Source organism: Bos grunniens, chromosome 7, assembly GCF_055505025.1.
Source record: "Bos grunniens cultivar Pamir isolate PY7600 chromosome 7, Bosgru_T2T1.0, whole genome shotgun sequence".
Taxonomy (NCBI): domain Eukaryota; kingdom Metazoa; phylum Chordata; class Mammalia; order Artiodactyla; family Bovidae; genus Bos; species Bos grunniens.
Window position 1 is genome coordinate 44,511,113 of NC_141171.1, and position 19,655 is coordinate 44,530,767.

At 41.8% G+C, this 19,655-nt stretch overlaps 1 protein-coding gene, 2 long non-coding RNA genes and 1 pseudogene across 4 annotated transcripts in view; 1 reads left to right on the top strand and 3 right to left on the bottom strand.

The window, feature by feature from the left end:
* Positions 1-1,937: 1,937 nt before the first annotated feature.
* Positions 1,938-8,736, bottom strand: LOC147369360 (uncharacterized). Of its 2 annotated transcripts, none has more exons than XR_015167383.1 (3): positions 8,597-8,736; positions 7,905-8,022; positions 1,938-2,466 (listed from the first exon to the last, which is right to left on the bottom strand). It is a non-coding gene; the product is annotated as an uncharacterized LOC147369360 (long non-coding RNA). The 2 variants fall into 2 exon arrangements; XR_015167382.1 differs by having other exon boundaries at positions 1,938-2,603.
* LOC147369361 (large ribosomal subunit protein uL18 pseudogene) lies at positions 4,311-5,316 on the bottom strand (annotated as a pseudogene).
* Positions 8,737-11,267: 2,531 nt separating the features above from the next.
* Positions 11,268-19,655, top strand: part of HSPA4 (heat shock protein family A (Hsp70) member 4) — a 61,426-nt gene continuing 53,038 nt past the window's right edge. The window contains exon 1 of the mRNA XM_086411572.1: positions 11,268-11,372. The gene's annotated coding sequence lies outside the window, so the exon portion shown is untranslated. The remainder of the gene's footprint in view (positions 11,373-19,655) is intronic.
* On the bottom strand, positions 14,464-19,654 carry LOC147369363 (uncharacterized). Its single transcript, XR_015167406.1, has 2 exons — positions 19,029-19,654; positions 14,464-17,980 (listed from the first exon to the last, which is right to left on the bottom strand). It is a non-coding gene; the product is annotated as an uncharacterized LOC147369363 (long non-coding RNA).

Here is a 19,655-nt window from a genome sequence, read left to right on the forward strand (position 1 = left end):
CCTTGATAGAATGTCAACTGAGTGAATTGTATTGTAAACATTCCTTGACATTGCCCTTCTTTGGAATTGGAATGAAAACTGACTTTTTGCTGGTTTAGGAGAGACTAAAGTTGATATGCTAAGAGAAATAGAGAAGAGAGACAGAAAAAGACCTACCTAGACTTGTCTTTTCCTTTGATTCTTTTGGTTATCACAGCCTTCCTTTAGTAAACCTCTTTTGTGATTCAGATCGTTTAAGTGGAGATTCTGTGTCTTGCCTCCAAAGGATCCCCATTTTACAGATTAGGGGACTGAAACTCAGACATTTTTATTAAATGATTTATCTAAGGCTCAGTGCCCTGAGCTTTTTCCATTACACAACCTTTCTTCCCTTCTCACCAGTTTTGTTTATAGTCAGCCCTCTTTATCTGCAGTTCGGGCATCTATAGAGTCACCATAGAACACAAATATTTGGGGGAAAAAAAATCCCAGAAAGTTCCCAAAAGCAAAACTTGAATTCGCACTGGCAACTCTTCACATAGCATTTACATCGTGTTAGCTATTATAAGTAATCTAGAGATGATTTAAAGTATACAGAAGGCTGTGTATAGGTTTTATGCAAATGCTATATAAGTTTGTATAAGCTACCTAAGCATCTACAGATTTTTTTTGGGGGGGGTTGGGGGAAGCAGGGAAGTGTCCTCAGAGAACCAATTCCCTGAGGATACAGAGGGGTGACTGTATTTTGAGATAACATAGAAGGAATTCCCTTAATCTTTCAGGATTCCATTGCAAGAAACACAAAATAAAACTTTGGCTAAGTAAACCAAGAATTTATTAATAGCTTATGGCTAGCTCATAATTTAGAAGTAGGAAATGCACACCCAGCCTTGTGAAACCTTGAACCAGAAAGTCCAGATCTTAGTCATAGAAACACATGTGCCACCTCTTTAGGCAGATGATCAGGTCCAACCCCCTGTGTGCTTAATATCAACAGTGAAGTTCCCTGGTAGGAGTCTGCTTGGCTTCTTACTGAGATGTGCCCATCCCTCTGGTCAGGGGAAGGATCCCACAGTTAGCAGTCTCCAGAATGAGGAAGATCAGAGGAGTACTTTAAGGAATGAATGCTGAGCAGAAAAAACAAAAGCTGTATATCCCGTAACAGGACCTCTTGATAAGATCTTTCCATGTAAAATTTTCACATGTAGATAGTGGTGGGAGAAGTAACAGTGTTTTACAAAGGCCTACAAGTGGCCAAACATTTAGAAATGTCATATAGCAAAAACAACAACAAAAAATCATCTCAGATCTCCCTTTTCTGGTAAGGATGATAAACTTCTGTGCTCTAAATCCACATATTTCAATTGTGAGGTCAGATTATGATAGTTAATTTATTAAAATTCATATGAAATTTGGAATGATGATCTAATATTTCTTCCAGACGTATTCCCATTCATCAAATGTCCCTGGCTGCCTATCCCCTCTACATGCAGCTTTTGTGCCATGTGCCTCCTGAGGGAAAAATGAGTTTATCCTAGTTTGAGCTCAAGTCTTGAAACCACACCTCTCCTGCCGTTATTAAAACACAAAAGATGTATTTTCACTGTGGAAAAACTTAAAAATAGAGATAAAGAGGAAACAATATATATTACTTTTCATTATGTACAGACAGAGATGTTTGAGGTTTTCTTTTGAGAAAGGCAGACATTTCTTATATGTACAACTGAATCTTAGGTAATTATAACACATTGTAAAATATTACAGACAATAGATTTCTGGAGAATTTTAAATTGACCCAAACAGCATTATTGGGCTTCCTGGGTGACTCAGCAGTAAAGAATTTGTGAGAGCATGGCAACCCACTCCAGTATTCTCACCTGAAAAGTCCCATGGGGACTCTTTGGGACCCCCATGGGGTCGCAAAGAGTTGAATATGACTGAAGTGACTGAGCATGGGATAACATGTGCTTAGTAGATCTTTGCTTCTTTTATTTATTTATTTTTAAGCAACTACATGTATTGAGTGTCAGACAATGTGCTAGGCCTCTGTATGTAGTATTTTTAAAAGATGAGATATAATTTACCAACAAAAAATGCAAGGGTTTAAACCATATGAATTTGATGAATTTTAACACATGTATACACTCACGAAACCACAGAAGACGCAACCACCACCTCAATCAAGATACAGTATATTCTCTCCATGTTTGATTTATCCAATGGCAACCCACTCCAGTGTTCTTGCCTGGAGAATCCCAGGGACGTGGGCTTCACTTTCACTTTTCACTTTCATGCACTGAAGAAGGAAATGGCAACCCACTCCAATGTTCTTGCCTGGAGAATCCCAGGGACGGGGGAGCCTGGTGGGCTGCGGTCTATGGGGTCGCACAGAATCGGACACGACTGAAGCGACTTAGTAGCAGCAGCAGCAGCAGTCATGTACAAGAGGTATAAATAGTAAGAGTTCCACCATCACCGTCTGTCCATCTGGAATAGAACAAAGGTGTCTGTTTTCCTATTTCACGGTATCCACATAACTCTTTTCCCCATTTCTTGGCTGTTAGTGGGAGGATGGGCTCCTAAGTGTAGAATTCTGATAATTCCTTTTAGCTATTTCCGTTTCCCTGTAAAATATATTTATTTTTTGAAAATTTGAGTTTCACATAGACCCATTTTCTCTATTCAGCCTAGATACAATTATTTCCTAAGTTTTTGACTTTTAAAGAAAAGTTTTACTTCTGGTAAATGTAAAAAATATGGAAAAACAGAATTTACTTTTAGGTCCTTAAGTGTATATAAATTAAACATTTGTTAAAATTTAGTGTTGTCTATGAATGTGTATCTTCAGGTTTAAAAAGCATAAAGCAAAAAAAAAAAAATAAAAAAATAAAAAGCATAAAGCAGGTAATATTTTATCATACCAAACACTCCTTTCTATGATAGATGAAACAATTGAAAAAAGCTTTGCTTATGTTTTTCCAGGTTACCAGTGCTATTAGTGAAAAAACTCAAGCTGGCCAAACTACTTACAATAAATACCTCTAAATCATTTTTCATTAGAATGCTAATCGGAAAAATACTAAATCAAGATTCAGTTTATGTGGTGTGTAATGCAAAAAAGAAAACAATAATTACACTTTGTTTTATGAATAATAGCGGCAAGTAGCCTCTCTGCAAAAAAAGCAGATACATCCTAAGAGCAGTTACATTTTTTGTGAGAAGCATTTTATATAGCACCACTTCAAGACAGGCTCTGGAGTTGTCAACAGATCCTTTTCTTGTGCTTGCCATAAGTAACTTTGCTATAAAGATTTTCTTTTTGCATCATCTGGTTTTTATCAATCTTTTGAGAATTTGGAAAATTTGAATTGACTTCAGACATTGTTCCCAGGTGGCGCTAGTGGTATAGAGAACACACCTGTGATGCAGGAGATGCAAAAGGTGCAAGTTTGATCCCTGGGGCAGGAAGATACCCTGGAGAAGGAAATGGCAACCCATTCTAGTATTCTTGCCTGGAGAATCCCATGGACAGAGGAGCCTGGTAGGCTACAGGTTACAAACAGTCAGACACGACCTAAGCGACTCAGCATGCATGTACCAGATATTGTAAAGATTTGCTTTACATTTCCAAGTATGACCAGTATTTGTAAATCTTGTCCATTTCAGGTATTATGCCTTTGCAATCACTACATGTTGGAGCAGTATTTTTTTTTGTGACACAACATTTATGTTCTGTCTCTGCATTTTAAAAATACTAACTACAGGGAGTTCCCTGGTGGTCCAGTGGGTTAGGATTTGGCACTTTTAACTGCTATCACCCAAGTTAATTTCCTGGTCTGGGAACCGAGATCCTGCAAGCCACAGGGCATGGCCAAAAAATTATATATATATATATATATATATATATGTATATATGTATGTATGTATATACTATTCTGTTTCTCTTCCATTCTCTACAGTGAAATTTCATGAAGCCATTTAAAAATAGATGTCATGAAGGGTTTTATTTTTGGAGGTATATTATATTGACACATTATATTCTTTTAGGTGTACAACATAATGATTTGTTATTTTTACATATTGCAAAATGATCACCCTAGTAAGTCTGGTTAGCATCCATATGAAGGGGTTTTTATCATTGGTAAGTCATCAGAGTGAATCTTTTTTTTCTTTTTGGCTGTGCCGAGCAGCTTGTAGGATATCAGTTTCCTGACCAGGGATTAAACCTGGGCCACAGCAGTGCAAACCTGAAATCCTAACCACTAGGCCACCAGGGAACTCCCTTTAAAGTGAATTTTAATCCCAGGAATATTTACATGAAGATATTTACTGCATTTAGAAGGTCGGTTTTATTTATTTATTTTTTTGCTTGTTCAATAAGTTTATTATTGTCTTATCTGAAAAATCTTGATGGAAAATTGTGGTTTGGTTTAACTCTCAGCAGCTCATTCTTGAGCTCTAAGGAAGCTTGCCTTCTTCTGAGCTACCCGATCTTTCTTCTGGGCAAGTAACATTTTGGGATGGTTCCACCTCTTCTTTTTAACTTTTTTCTTAGGCTTCTTCTCATACACTGGATTCTCTCCTATTGCAGCATGAGCTTTCTTATACATCTCCTCCATCATGTCTGGAGTTACATTGTTCTGTATGTACTGAAAGAATTGTTTCTTGTAAGCATCTTCATCTTCTTCAATCAGGTAACGCGTGTAATCTGCAACGTTTTGCCCCATGATGTGCTTTCGGTGTACCTCAGCACTGAACTCTTTGCTTTCTGAATCATAACCAGGGAACCGTTTGGTACTGTGAGGGATAGACAAGCCTCCATCGACACCTCCCTTAGGGCCCCAAAAACTTTATTCCCGGTAGTAGTTCTGGCAAGTCCTGCATCCAAGTAACAGGTGAAGGCACCAAGTTGACCATCAATGCTTTCCACACTGTATTCATCTCCAGTCACCTCGACTTGGCCTTCGTAAATTTTGTCCATAACAAACCTATTAAGAAGCCTGTGGGCCAGCAGCAGGCCAGTACAATATGCTGCAGCATAATTTGTCAGGCCAACCTTCACACCATATTTTGGGAGTTCGTGAGCATAAGCTCAACAAACTATCATTTCTCCTTCTATACGGGCATAAGCAATCTGACAAATGATATCTCTGTTCATTACACGAACAATCATTCTGTATTTAGGTGTGTTGTACTTATTTTTATCTTGGATTACCAATCGTTTCCGAGCATGGTAGTCAGTTTTTCCCTCTTGCTTCTTCTGAATTTCATTTGGTATCTCTTGAAGTAGACCTTGTTCTTGACAACTTTAACAAACCGCATCCTGTGGAACAGAACCCCAACTCCGCAGCTTGCCACAGAGCTGCAGAACCAGCATGGCTCCAGGGGGGAAAAAGCAGAAAGTCAGTTTTAAATGTGGTAGATTTATTAGTCAGAGATACTCAAGTTGCAAGTGACAGAAACCAATATCAAAATAACCTTTGCAAAGAAGGAGATGAAGGGATAAATACTGGGGGCAGCGAGAGCAGGGCAGCTCTAGGCATACAGGCTTAGAACCCGGAATGTGATGCCTTTTGCCCAGACAACCTAGTTTCTACTTTTTTCTGAGTAGTAGCCTCCTTCCTTCAGACATCTTTCCACGGGTGTGAATATGGCTAATGGAACCTTGAGAACACATTCTTACAATTCCAGAGCCTGTCAAAGACCAAAACCAAACAAATAAGCAAACTGGTTTTATTTAGTTCACTGCATCAGGGCAAGCACTTTTGCCTGGAGACTTTTATAGGGTGACAGCTTATAGGTGGGGTGATTGTAGTTGGAATTGTTGTTGTGATCAAGGGGTCTTAGTCAGTCTGAACGGCAAATATTTGTGTGTAGCTAAGTTTCAGATTATCACTTAGGAGGACATGAATGGGAATTTGGAAAGGTTGTGTCTGGACTTACTGTAGGTAACAAGGAGGTCACTGTGAATCTTATTTAAGTTACATGTTCTTTGCAGTAAGCTGGAACATGAGAGGGTGCGGGGGATTTCTGAACCATCTTAAGTTTTCCAGGAAAATAGGGCTTAGGTAAACGTTCCACATTTTCAAGAGAGAGAAGAAACTTTGCCACTGACTACATGAGATACAACATGAGATACATCTCTGGGAAGAGTGCCTTGTGCACGGTCATGTGGTCATCTGGCTAGCTCTGGTTCAGTCTTTGTGGCCCAGTGGGAGGAAGTGCTGTGAGTGATTCGGCTTGAGTTATGTCCACTCCTACGGTCAGAGTGATGAAGAGAAGGGATGGCAGGCAGATAGAGAAAATCGTTCCACAGTTGGCAAACTGTCACAATTCAATGCCAATTGAACTAAATTCTCACTTTTCCTTAACACAGAAGACGACACAAACTTTTGTTTAAAATTAAATAGAGGCACTATAATGATGATACTGGTAAATTACCATGAATTCTTTTCTAGGCTTTTTAACAGGCCGAGGAGTCTCACAGGCTATCCTGCATTTCCTTCCTCAGAAAAACTGCCCCTCGCTCTTTCCAATCTTAATGCTGTAGAACTGAAACAGCAAAAGCCTTTAGTAATATTTCAAATTATTCATTCTGTTTTTGACAGCTTTTCTCATAGTACTTGCCACTTCTCCCATTCTACCTCAAAGTCAGATTTGTCTTAATGTGGGCTTGAGGTCACAGAAATTCTTGTTCCCACCACGGAACAGCTTCAAAGCTTCAAGGTATATGAATCAGTATGGTAAGGAAACAGCCCATTATAATAAGGTTCCAGGGAGATTTGACTTCAAAGAAGCAAATACAGACTAGAAGCCTTAGAATCTAAGGAACATCTAAGAGTTTTGAAACTCTTTATTGCTCCATTTCACCAGACCAACTGCAGATAAAGCACAAAAGCCCCAGACTGAGAAGGATCAGAACTCTAATTTGTAGTTTGTTGTTGTTCTTTAGTCGCTAAGTCGTGTGTGACTCTTGTAACCCCATGGACTGTAGCCCACCAGGCTCCTGTGTCCATTGGATTTCCCATGCAGGAATACTGGAGTGGGTTGCCATGTCCTTCTCCAGGGAATCTTCCTGATCCAGGGATTGAACCTGTGTTTCCTGCATTGGCAGGTGGATTCTTTACCACTGAGCCACCAGGTAAGCCCACTTAAAAGACTACCCTACTCTTTTAGCGGTTTAATTGCTCTTAGGTTCCTGCCTTAGGTCATACCTAGATATGATGTTGCATTCCCTTTTTAGGTGCCCACTGGAAATCCCATCACACCAAGTAGCTCATGATTCTACCAAAGATATATGGGTTGCTGTAAAGGGTGGTCACATTATAGATGACATGACCTCTCTCACTCTCCTTCTGGCAATCAATGACCTCTCTTAACTCCTCGCAGATCCAGTTCCCTCTGCCCTTCTCAACCCCATGGTCCCTGCATGTTACCTTGTGAAGCTCTCTGGAAAGTGAAGTGCATGCCCTCCCCTGTGTATGTTTATTTCAAAGCCCTCCCAAGCCTATCTGGATTCCTCAGTGCTCTAGAATTCTGCAACACATTTTCTTTCACTACATCAGCCCTGTAAGACATCTTGGGGGGTGCCTTTCTAGCTCATAATGACAGTTCTCTGAGACTGGAATTAGTGACCCTATATTCCCAGGTGTGCGGTTTCCGTGGTGGCTCAGTGGTAAAGAATCTGCCTGCCAGTGCAGGAGACTCAGATTTGGTCCCTGGGTCAGAAAGATTCCCTGAAGATGGATATGGCAACCCACTCCAGTATTCTCGTCTGGGAAATCCCATGGACATAGGAGCCTGGTGGGCTACAGTCCATGTGGTTGCAAAAGAGTCAGACATAACTTGGCAGCTAAAACAACAAATTCCCAGGTATATTTGACTGAACCAGCTTTGACCAAGCTGGACCAATTAGGTTCTCTTACCTGGCAATTTTATAGTAGAACTGAAGGTCTTCAGTTTTCATCCTTGCATGGGGCTGGGCTTGAAACATGTGCATTCAGAGCTCCCAGCAGCCAGTTCATGAAGAGAGAGAAATTGGGTCTACAGAGAAAGAAGTGTATTAAGATACTTTTAGCTGCAAGTAATCAAAATCTTAAATCAAAAGGTTTTATACTTGCCTGAGTGTGTCTATAAGGCTCTCTGTCAATCGTCCCAGTTTCTTTAGTCTATGCTGATGGGCCTGTGTGTTACTAACCACTGTGTGGCACATGCTTAGTAGAGATGTCCTCAGAGGACCCTCCAGTCCCTGATTGTGGGGGTTGGGAGGGGTGGTCCCAGCTCAAGCTCGACCTTCCTTCTCCACTGCTGCCTCTTGTTACATGGCTATTTCCCAGCCAACAGCCTTTATGTGTGAGGTCTGGTGAAACGGTCCAAGTTCAACCGCCTATTTCAAAGTGCAGTAAATCCAGGGGAAATACCTGCTTCCTTGTCACACCATACCACTTCCTGCTTGCTCTCTTTTCTTTTCTTTTGTTCATATTTGCCCTCCTTTGTTCAAAGGGGAAAATTGGCTAGCATGCTGCTTCAGCAAATAGCCAACTAAGGCATGGAGTGGAGGTCTTTCCTCCTCACGGACCACCCTCCAGTCTTTACATGGGTCTCCCTTCTCACTTACTTTCCCTGGAGAGACAGCACCTTCTGTCCCTCTTCTACTGGGAGGAGGAAGTCTCTCCTCATCATGAAGTAATTCTGCATTGCCCAGAAAGTCAGTCACTGTGTGCTCTTTGCTCCTCCTCACTTTACAGAGAGGCCTGGAGAGCTGGAGTGAGGAGGAGGCTGCAAATGTCTAGGCTGTTTTCTGTCTACTCTCTTGGGGAGGTGCCTGGCTCCAGTTACTGGCAATTTTCTTAAGGGCGTAGGTTAGTTCGTACTCTTTTGTTCTCACCTGTAGGCCCTAATCACCAACTCTGGGACAACTGGGAAAAATCTCAGGCACAGCGACAACTATCTCTAATTTCCTTGAGCAATTGCTATGTGTCAGGCAATGTACATTTTATAGTAACCATCTTATTTATGTGTCACATCAGTCCTACAAGGTAGACAATGCATCAAAGCAACTCAATGAGAAAAGGAGTCCTTACAACAAACGGTGCTGGAACAACTGGATTGTGATCTTCCTTGGCCCGTGATGGGGTTATGTCTCAATAAACCTATCGTAAGTTGAAAATATCATAAGTCAAAATGCATTTAATACAACTAACCTACCAAACACCACCACTTAGCATACCCTGAAAGTGTGAAAGTGTTAGTCATTCAGTTGTGTCTGACTTTTTATGACCCCATGGACTGTAGCCCTCAAGGCTCCTCTGTCCATGGAATTCTCCAGGCAAGAATACTCCAGTATTTGATTTATCAGGAATATATTCTTGCATAAGGTTTGAAGTAGTGATCTAAAATTTTCTTCCCAAAAGGTTAGCTAATATCCCAACACCATCCCTCCCGCACTATCATGAAATGCCATGTATCCTATACTGAATTCTCATACTAGGCTTTGTTTCTGGAATTCTACTTCTGTTTGTCCATGTCTTTTCTGCTACAGGATCACAGTTGTAATTATTACTGCTTCATTATACTGTGTTCCCTCTTGTAGTTCTGACATGACGGCTCTGCTACCGGCAACCACTCCTTTAGTCAAGAGAGAGAGGCAGGCAGGGCAAGTGCCCAGCCTTGATTCACAAGTACCAGCAACTCTCAAATATTGCAGTGCTTTAGGAAATTCCATTGAAGATTTTAGAGAAAGGCACTCACATAAGGAATCTGAAAATAAAGCCTGAGTGGTGTGTGCTTGTGATTGAGGAAGGTGGGGTGGTGGGGTGCTCATTCATGAACTTCCACTCCATCATGTAATTTTACTTTCTGTTCATTTACATGGAGATGCCAATTGCCACTGTATCCTCTCTGGTGTGGAAGAGGATTTTACTTTTAGAGAAGTAAATGTCACTCCACTGACATTCTAAATGATTGGAAGAGAACTTTTAGCATGGTAGGGCCTTCTTGGGGCCCTGGGTCTCATCTCATTTAGGGGTAAGATGATATGCCAAAGACAAGTATGCTACTACTTCCTGACTTCTTCCAAGTGCTAATATTATTGGAATAAAAACAAGATATCCCAAGCTCTGCTCACTGTCACAGACCATTGAACCAAGTAAGGATATTAGGTTGAGATCTTTAAGGTCATTGTTTTTTTTTCAAAAGTAAACTTTGCCTTCAGTGGAAATGGCACACAATATAACCATATTTAATAGACTAAATAGTATTCCTAAAGGGCCTGTCATCCAGTTCTGAAGAATGACTTATTAAGCACATTTTTACTCTTTGCAGGTACCCAATTCTTTCAAAGCATTTCAAGAATACATAAAGTACATATCATGGTTTCGTTTCATAGTACCTCCATAGTGGAAACTTCTGGTTACCCTTTTTTTCAGACTTGTCTTTGTCTTGCCTGAAAGAGAAACTCTGATGCTTTCAGTGAACTCAAGTCATCCCTTCTCTTGTTTCAGCCTGCTGTTGCTATTGCTGCTGCCTTTGGCCTTGGGGATGGATTCCTGTGCCAGTGCCAGGAAAACTTGTTAGTCATTCTCCTCTGAGTTAGGGTTTGCACTGCTGGTGTTCGAGTGTCAAACTGTAATCGTCTGTGATATATTTAGAATTTGAACTCACATTGCATTTGAACATTTGCTGCATGTCCACAAGAAAATAAATGGTTGTCCTTTAGTTGTGAAGCCATGCCTGGGCAGAATGCCACATAAAATTGTTCATAATAACACTGTTTATAGTAACACTGATTCTTTATCAAATTATAAATATTCACACTTCAGATTCCTCTTCAATCAGGAAATCTGAAAAGCGAATCATTATCATGGGGCCCAGGGCCTTTTAAAATCATTGTCCTTGAGTCTTAAAGCAAGAAGCAAAGAGCATTCTGTCCTGAGACAAAGGAGCTGTATTTAGCTGAAGGGAAACCAGCATAGGATACACTGAGTCCTGATGAATTTGATACTTTAAATGAAAAATGATAAAAAGAGTTTAGCAATTTGTAGATGAGAGATGCCAGCTGCTACTATGGCAGGATAGCTCCCTGCTTCGGGGGGGGCGGGGTCCCTCTGTACTCAGGAACAGGACAAGCCAGAGCCAAACTGGACTGAGCAGGTCAGAGTCATGTTTCTGTCCTAAGTGGACCAGACCAACAGGCTGGACTTTGGGGGTGGAGTTGGAATGTCAGCTGCTAGAGGTGGAAGGCGGCTGAATCTGGGGCTAGTTGAGGAGAGGGTGGAGTTTATTAGGTAAGGAGATTGTGAGTCACGTCAGGAGAATTATCAGTGACCAAGGGAACTAGATGAAGGGGTTAAATTTTCCTGATGGTATCAGCTTGGTGGCCTGGAGAAATCTGTGTAAGTGTATCCAGCATTTTAAGATTATAAAGAGGGAAAGAGTTGGGATTGATGATACTGCAGGACGTATGCATAAGAGTAATCAGCCCAAATAAGGGAAAAGAGTGAGACTTTGGGGAAGGACTTCAGAGTGAGAGCATAGTGCTACTATGTAAGCAGACAGTATGATAGAGTGAGGAAGGACGCTAGGATTTCAGCCAATTTGGAGTTAGAAGTGAACTGTAATGGTAGTTTCTATATCAGAAGAGTGTTATGATTAGAAAAATGCTTAAGGGGGAAAAAAAATTGAGAGGCTAAATTGTGCTACGTGCTCAGATGCTCTGCTGCTGCTACTGCTAAGTCGCTTCAGTCGTGTCCAACTCTTTGCGACTTCATGGACTGTAGCCCACCAGGCTCCTCTGTCCATGGATTTCCCAGGCATGAATACTGGAGTGTGTTGCCATTTCCTCCTTCAGGGAAATTGTGCTATACTACTCTTCATACTTATGCTTGTTGTATCTCCATTTGTACTTAAAATTAAACAATGTTTAAACAGGTTTATCTTAGGCTTTCTCAGAGCCTGTAAAATGACATTATTAACCTCAATATCTCATGGCATGCAGCTTGGGAAAGGCTGGTTTAACCGAATATTAAAAAGTGAGTGAGTGAAAGTCTCTTAGTTGTGTCTGACTCTTTGTGACCCCATGGACTGTAGCCTACCAGGCTCCTCTATCTATGGGATTCTCCAGGCAAGAAAAACACTGAAAGTAAGGAAAGTCTTCCAAAAGGTCTATAGTGAATGACTCTAGATGAATTAATTTCTCTTAATCTTTTGTAGCCTGGAGTCCTGCAGTCCATGGGGTTGAGAAAAGAGTCCTACACAACTTAGTGACTGAAAAACAACAATTCTTTTATTTTGCATATTTACTCCAATGCTTCCTGGTGGCTCAGATGGTAAAGAATCTGCCTGCAATACAGGAGACATGGGTTTGATCCCTACGTTTGGAAGAGCCCCCGGAGAAGGAAATGACAACCCACTCCAGTATTCTTGCCTGGAGAATTCCATGGATAGATGAGCCTGGTGGACTACAGTCCATGGGATTCCAAAGAGTTGGACACAACTGAGCGACTAACATTTTCACTCTAATGAGGCTTTACAAAGAACATGAGCTTAAAGAAAGCAGCGGTGTAGTTATAGGAGGTCACTTTGAAATCGGAGTTTTAAAAGTTATGTGACCTTGACCAAGCTCTTTAACCCCATCAGGTCTGTTTTCTCATCTTTAAAATTGGAAAATAACACCTACCTAATGGGTTTGCTATGAAGATTAAATAGATTATGATATCCAAATAACTTAGCACAGTGTGGCACATACTGTAGGAACTGGAGATGGAATAATTACCATTATTCCTGAGTTAGAATTTTAGAGTTCAAGAAAGGAGCACTGGTTCTGTTGCCAAAATCTTGGCTCTCTGTGCACCAATGCCAAACAGAAATATGGAGACAGAGTTATGGAGGAGAAAGAGGGAGTGGCTTTATTACTTTGCCAGGCAAGGGGAAACACAGTAGGCTAGTGCCTTAAGAACTCTGCTCCCCGCCCCCCCGCCCCCCGCCTGCTGCCCCCGCCCCTAGCCTTCACTCCCTGGTAGGTTGGGGGAGAGGTTTTATGTATATAGTTAGATGGGGTATGCGATAAGGATCAAGGCAGTAACAGTTTTTCATCCTTTCTTATGCAGAGTTTCAAAAGGATGGGGTGGCTGAAAAGATGGGGGGTCTCAGGTGGTCTCATCCCCTTATCTTGGTGAGTCTCTCTGGTCCCTTTAGTTTTGCCTCATGTGGCTTTGCTTCTGCTTCTCCTTTAATCATTAAGTGTTTTGCCCTTTGGAACTCAGAGAAGGTCACGGAGGGTTGAGTCTTGCTGACAAGAAATGGGGGACAAAAAGGCCTTCATGTCCAGGAGTCCCTCTGGGCCCTGCTCAGCATCAATTTAATGAAGGGACCTGGTCTACTCACTGTGATACCAGGAAGTCAGAAACCACCATTATCTGAGCTTGCAGCTTACTTGTGAAACAGATAATTCCAGAAGCCACTACAGAATGTAGGACAGGACTCCACTGGACACCTGGTAGGGAAGACTATGAATTTCCAACTGAATTTTGTCTTATGGTGAGCAGGCTATGAACACTGTATATTTAAAATAAACAAACACTTAACTGCTTAGAACAAAATATATTAAAAATTTTTTTAAAAAATATTTATTTATGGCTGCACTGAGTCTTCATTACTGTGTGTAGACTTTCTCTAGTTGTGGCAAGTGGGAGCTACTCTCTAGGTGCAGTGTGTGGGCTTCTCATTGTAGTGGCTTCTCTTGTGGAGCATGGGCTCTTGGGCCCACAGACTTAGTTGCCTGGTGGTATGTGGAATCTTCCTGGACCAGGGATCGAACCTATGTCCCCTGCAATGGCAGACAGATTCTTAACCACTGGACCACCAGGGAAGTCTATATTCAATTATTGTGTCAGAGAAAGGCATTTAACAGGTTCCTTCTAAAATACTCAAAATGCTCTGCTAAATGAAAAGAACTTGTGCTACACCTAAGGTATCTTTAACATTAAACATTCTGGCAACTTTACTGCTTTACAATTGATTCTTGGCAACTTGTCCCTTTATTCTTTGAAATTCTTAAGTAACTTTCTTTCTGACTTCATTTATTTAAATATCCCAGAATAGCCTCTTGAGCTATAAGTTTGATGATCAGGGAAACTATTTTTAGCAGGTTGAGTACTTTGTGTGATGGATGTTAGCTATACTTTATTTTGAGAAGGACAAATTGTTAAAAGGATTGATAGTATTAATGGTATTTTAAACTAAAAGCTGTGCCAAGGCAAATGAGACAGGTAGATATGAAGTTTGAGACAGATCAGGGATGTGTTTCTGCCAGTTTAGCTAAAGGCTGTCCAGGCCTCCCACAAGATAAAAGACAGGGAGGCCACAACTCAGACATAGTGATCTTTTAGGTAGTTTAGGCACTTCACCCTAGGGTAGGCTTGTTAACCACAAACTAGGTTCTACTTTTGGTGGATGTTGAGCTAAAAATCACAACCAAGCCAAAGATGGGGAGAAAAAAGGATTTATTACATGCAGTTAGAACAGAGAACACTGGGGATATTTTCTAAAACAGTGTCTCCCTGAACAGCAAAATTGGGGAAGTTTTAAGCTAAGGAAGGGTACATGCATATCCATGAAAGGCCTTGTGTGGTGTATGCATATTCATGAAGGGGTTCTAGCTGAGAATTCTCAACACAGAATTGAGACACATTGTGAGTGAAGCCACAAGGGTCAGAAAAGAAACGTCATCATTCCATCCTCCACCTGGGCGGGGGCCTTAGTTCCCATAGAACTCAAAAGATGTGTATCAGATTATGTATATCCTTTGAGAAGGAACCAGGACTCTGTTTTTTATGGCTGAACTTTTGTTTCTTGACTAGTTTTCCTTTATTCCCACATTCCCTCATTTTCCTTATGATAATGATTGTTAATTACTGAGACCTGTTTGAACAGGGCAAGTTCAGTTCAGTCGCTCAGTCGTGTCCGACTCTTTGCGACCCCATGAACCGCAGCACGCCAGGCCTCCCTGTCCATCACCAACTCCGGAGTCCACCCGAACCCAAGTCCATCGAGTCGATGATGCCATTCAACCATCTCATCCTCTGTCGTCCCCCTTTCCTCCTGCCCTCAATCTTTCCCAGCACCAGAGTCTTTTCCAATGAGTCAGCTCTTCGCATCAGATGGCCAAAGTACTGGAGTTTGAGCTTCAGCATCAGTCCTTCCAATGAACACCCAGGACTGATCTCCTTTAGAATGGACTGGTTGGATCTCCTTGCAGTCCAAGGGACTCTCAAGAGTCTTCTCCAACACCACAGTTCAAAAGCATCAATTCTTCAGTGCTCAGCTTTCTTCTCAGTCCAACTCTCACATCCATACATGACCACTGGAAAAACCATAGCCTCGACTAGACGGACCTTTGTTGACAAAGTAATGTCTCTGCTTTTTAATATGCTATCTAGGTTGGTCATAACTTTCCTTCCAAGAAGTAAGCGTCTTTTAATTTCATGGCTGCAATCACCATCTACAGTGATTTTGGAGCCCCCCAAAATAAAGTCTGACACCGTTTCCACTGTTTTCCCATCGATTTCCCATGAAGTGATGGGACCAGATGCCATGATCTTCGTTTTCTGAATGTTGAGCTTTAAGCCAACTTTTTCACTCTCCTCTTTCACTTTCATCAAGAGGCTTTTTAGTTCTTCTTCACTTTCTGTCATAAGGGTGGTGTCATCTGAATATCTGAGGTTATTGATATTTCTCCTGGCAATCTTGATTCCAGCTTGTGCTTCTTCCAGCTCAGTGTTTCTCATGATGTACTCTGCATATAAGTTAAATAAGCAGGGTGACAATATACAGCCTTGATGTACTCCTTTTCCTATTTGGAACCAGTCTGTTGTTCCATGTCCAGTTCTAACTGTTGCTTCCTGACCTGCATACAGGTTTCTCAAGAGGCAGATCAGGTGGTCTGGTATTCCCATCTCTTTCAGAATTTTCCAGTTTATTGTGATCCACATAGTCAAAAGCATTGTGCCCAGGCATAGGTCAAAAAAAAAGTCTTCTGCCAAAAATGGCTTCTCTTAGATCAAGAAAGCCATGCCTGGTTCTCTTTCTCCATGAACTGCCCCCCTCCCCACCCAGTCTGCTTACAGACTGGTTTATGTTTGTCCAGTGCTTAATAACCCAGAGTAGACAGATGGAGACAGGACTCTGTAATAAGTAAGGTCAATAATATCTTTGGTGTTATTTATATCCATCTAGGTGGGAAAAAAATAGGAGATAGAGGAAGGATAGTTAAGTGCAACAAAATATACATAAGAAAACTTACCATGTTAACCATTTAAAAGATTCATTTATTTTTATTTAATTATTTTTGGCTTCACTGGGTCTTCATTGCTATATGTGGGCTTTTCATTGTGGTGGCTTCTCTTACTGTAGAGCCTTGGCTCTAGGTTCAAGGGCTTCAGTAATTATGGCTTGCAGGCTCCAGAGTGTGGGCTCTGGAGTAGTTGGGATGCATGGGCTTAGTTGCTCCATGGCATACAAGGATTGAACACGGGCCCCCTGCATTGACAGGTGGATTTTCAACCACTGGATCATCAGGGAAGCCCCATTATAACCATTTTAAAGAGCACAAATCAGTGGCATTATGTATGTTCACACTGTTGTGCAACTATCACTGCTATCCACTCAGAACTTTTTCATTATCCCAGACTGAAACTGTACCCATTAAACAATAACTCTCTAACCCCAACTACCAGCCAGCCCTTTGCACGCGCATGTGTGTGTGCACGTGTGCTCAGTCTCCTCCGACTCTTTGCAACCCCATGGACTATAGCCTGCCAGGGTCCTCCATCCATGGGATTTTCCAGGCAATAATACTGGAATGGATTGCCATTCCTTCCTCAAGGCATCTTCCTAATTCAGGAATCAAACCTGCATCTCCTGTACCAGTCAGCCCCTAGTGACCACTATCCCATTTTTTTAAAAAGTTTTTTTCCCCAGTATTCTATTTTCTATCTCTATGAATTTGCCTAGTCTAAGCGCCTGGTGTAAACGTAGTCAATATTTGTTTTTTGTATGTTTAGCTTCTTTGACTTAGCATGGTGTTTTTAAGGCTCACTCATGTTGCAGTGTGTTAGGATTTTGTTCCTTTTAGTCTGCGTAATATTGCATCATAGGTGAGTTTGTTGTTCCGTCACTTAATCGTGTCTTGACTCTGCGACTCCATGGACTGCAGCATGCCAGGCCTCCCTGTCCTTCACAGTCTCCTGGAGCTTATTCAAACTCATTGAATCAGTGATGCAATCCAACCATCTTGTTCGGTCATCCCCTTCTCCTCCTGCCTTCAATCTTTCCCAGCATCAGGGTCTTTTCTAATAAGTTGGCTCTTCACATTGGTGGCCAAAGTATTGGAGCTTCAGCATCAGTCCTTCCAATGAATATTCAGGATTGATTTCCTTTAGGATTGACTGATCTGTCCTTGCTATCCAAAGGACCCTCAAGAGTCTTCGCCAAGACCACAGTTGAAAAAAATCAATCCTTCGGCACTCAGGCTTCTTTATGGTCAAATCTCACATCCATACATGACTACTGGAAAAACCATAGCTTTGACTATATGGATCTTTGCTGGCAAAGTAATGTCTCTGCTTTTTAATATGCTGTCTAGGTTTGTTATAGCTTTTCCTCCAAGGAGCAAGTTTCTAAGTCTTTTAATTTCATGGCTGCAGTCACAATCCACAGTGACTTTGGAGTCCAAGAAAATAAAGTTTCTTACTGTTTCCGTTGTTTCCCATCTGTTTGGCATGAAGTGATGGGACCAGATGCCATGGTCTTCATTTTTTAATGTTGAGTTCTAAGCCAGCTTTTTCACTCTCCTCTTTCACATTCGTCAAGAGGCTGTTTAGTTCCTCTTCATTTTCTGCCATAAGGGAGGTGTTATCTGCATATCTGACGTTATTGCTATTTCTACTGGCAATCTTGATTCCAGCTTGTGCTTCATCCAACCTGGCATTTCATATGATGTACTCTGCATATAAATTAAATAAGCAGGGCATATATCACGTGCTAAAAAAAATTCATGCATCAGGGGACATTTGGTTATTCCCAACTTTGGGTGTTGTGGTAACACTGTGAATAGGGGTGTATAGCATCTGTCCTTGCCCTCTTTTTGAAAGGTTCTTTCTTTCTGTCTCTACACCTCTTATTATAGCCTAAGGGCACACTCTGTATTTGTTTTTGAAGACAAAATCAGGAATGATTCAGTCAAAATGTGAGAACCATGTGGTGATTCTCTCCTGACTCAGTTGGTAATGAATTCACCTGCAATGTAGGAGACCCAGGTTCCATTCCTGAGTTGGGAAGACCCCCTGGAGAAGAAAATGGCAACCTACTCCAGTATTCTTCCTGGGAAATTCCATGGACAGAGAAGCCTGGTGGGCTACAGTCCATGGGGTCGTAAACAGTAGGCTACATCTTAAGGGCTAAACCACCACATGTAGTAGCTAACGAGTTTAAAGGCATACAACATGCGATTTAGGCATTGCTCTTAGAGACTGAGGGGCTTTCTTAGGTAGCAGGTATGAAATAAAATTCATATTTTATGGCAAAATAAGAAAAATTCGAACACAAAAAGCTTCCTCTGCCTCCCCCCTCCCAATTATGAGTGGCTCAAACTTGCTACCAGTCACTGGGACTCCATTTACTCTTTTAGCTACTCTTGTGACCAGTTGGATTTGAGTTTTAGGGGACTTCAGCTTATTCAGTGTCAGCGGCCCTTAAAAAAATCAGAGTAAATACTTATAACAAGGTGCTGTGCTTAGTCACTCAGTCGTGTCCGACTTGTAACAAGACATCACATCAAATTAGTGGAGACATGGAGATTCAGACTCCTGATTTTCTGAGGTATCTTTCAGCAATTCATCAGAAATGCTCAATACTTAGAATTGCTTCCTGATTGCCAGCTGGCTTCCCTTCCACACCTGGAAGCCACTTTCAGAAGCTTCTCTATTCCAGATGCCCAAGCAAGTAAGGGGCCCTGAAGATTTGCTACCTTCAAATTTCATCCTGCCACTTACCAGGAGCATGTCATCTATTTCTGTGTGTCAGGCATCGAGTTCAAGACTTGTGCTTAGAATAGGTTGGGGGCTGAAAGTCTTATGTGCCGTAGGCTCCTCAATCTGACCTAAGAGCAAGAGTGGTTCAGAAAAGGGTGTGACAAGGCTGACGAACAAAAAAAAAGGTGGAGTCCCGGCCTCCGGTGCGGAGGGCACTGTCTTTGACAGAGCTCGATCGAACACTCTGCTGAGGGTCGCGTTTCAAAGGAGGCCTTCTCTTTTGCCCAGTAACCTTCCCCAAGCAAAGCAGATGAGAAGTCCCTCTGGACTTTGAAAATCAGTTTGCGATCCCACTTCCCTACACAAGGTGGGGCGTAGGAGGTGTCACAACCGGAACTTCCTTTGAGATAAAGAAAAAAGACGGAAGTAGGCCAGAAGCACTTCCTCAGTATTTTGCCTCAAACCTGCTCTCCCTCCTACTTTCTACTGGAAGGGAGGTGCTCCACGGCTCTTTAACGCTAAAGGGAGTGCTTCGGAGGGTTCTGTGCGCAGGCTTAGTGACTAGCTCCGCCTCCCAACTATCTTTCAGCTTCCCCGTCGCTCCTCTGGTTCTCGGGCCTGGGCTTGACGCACTCTTGTACGTAACTG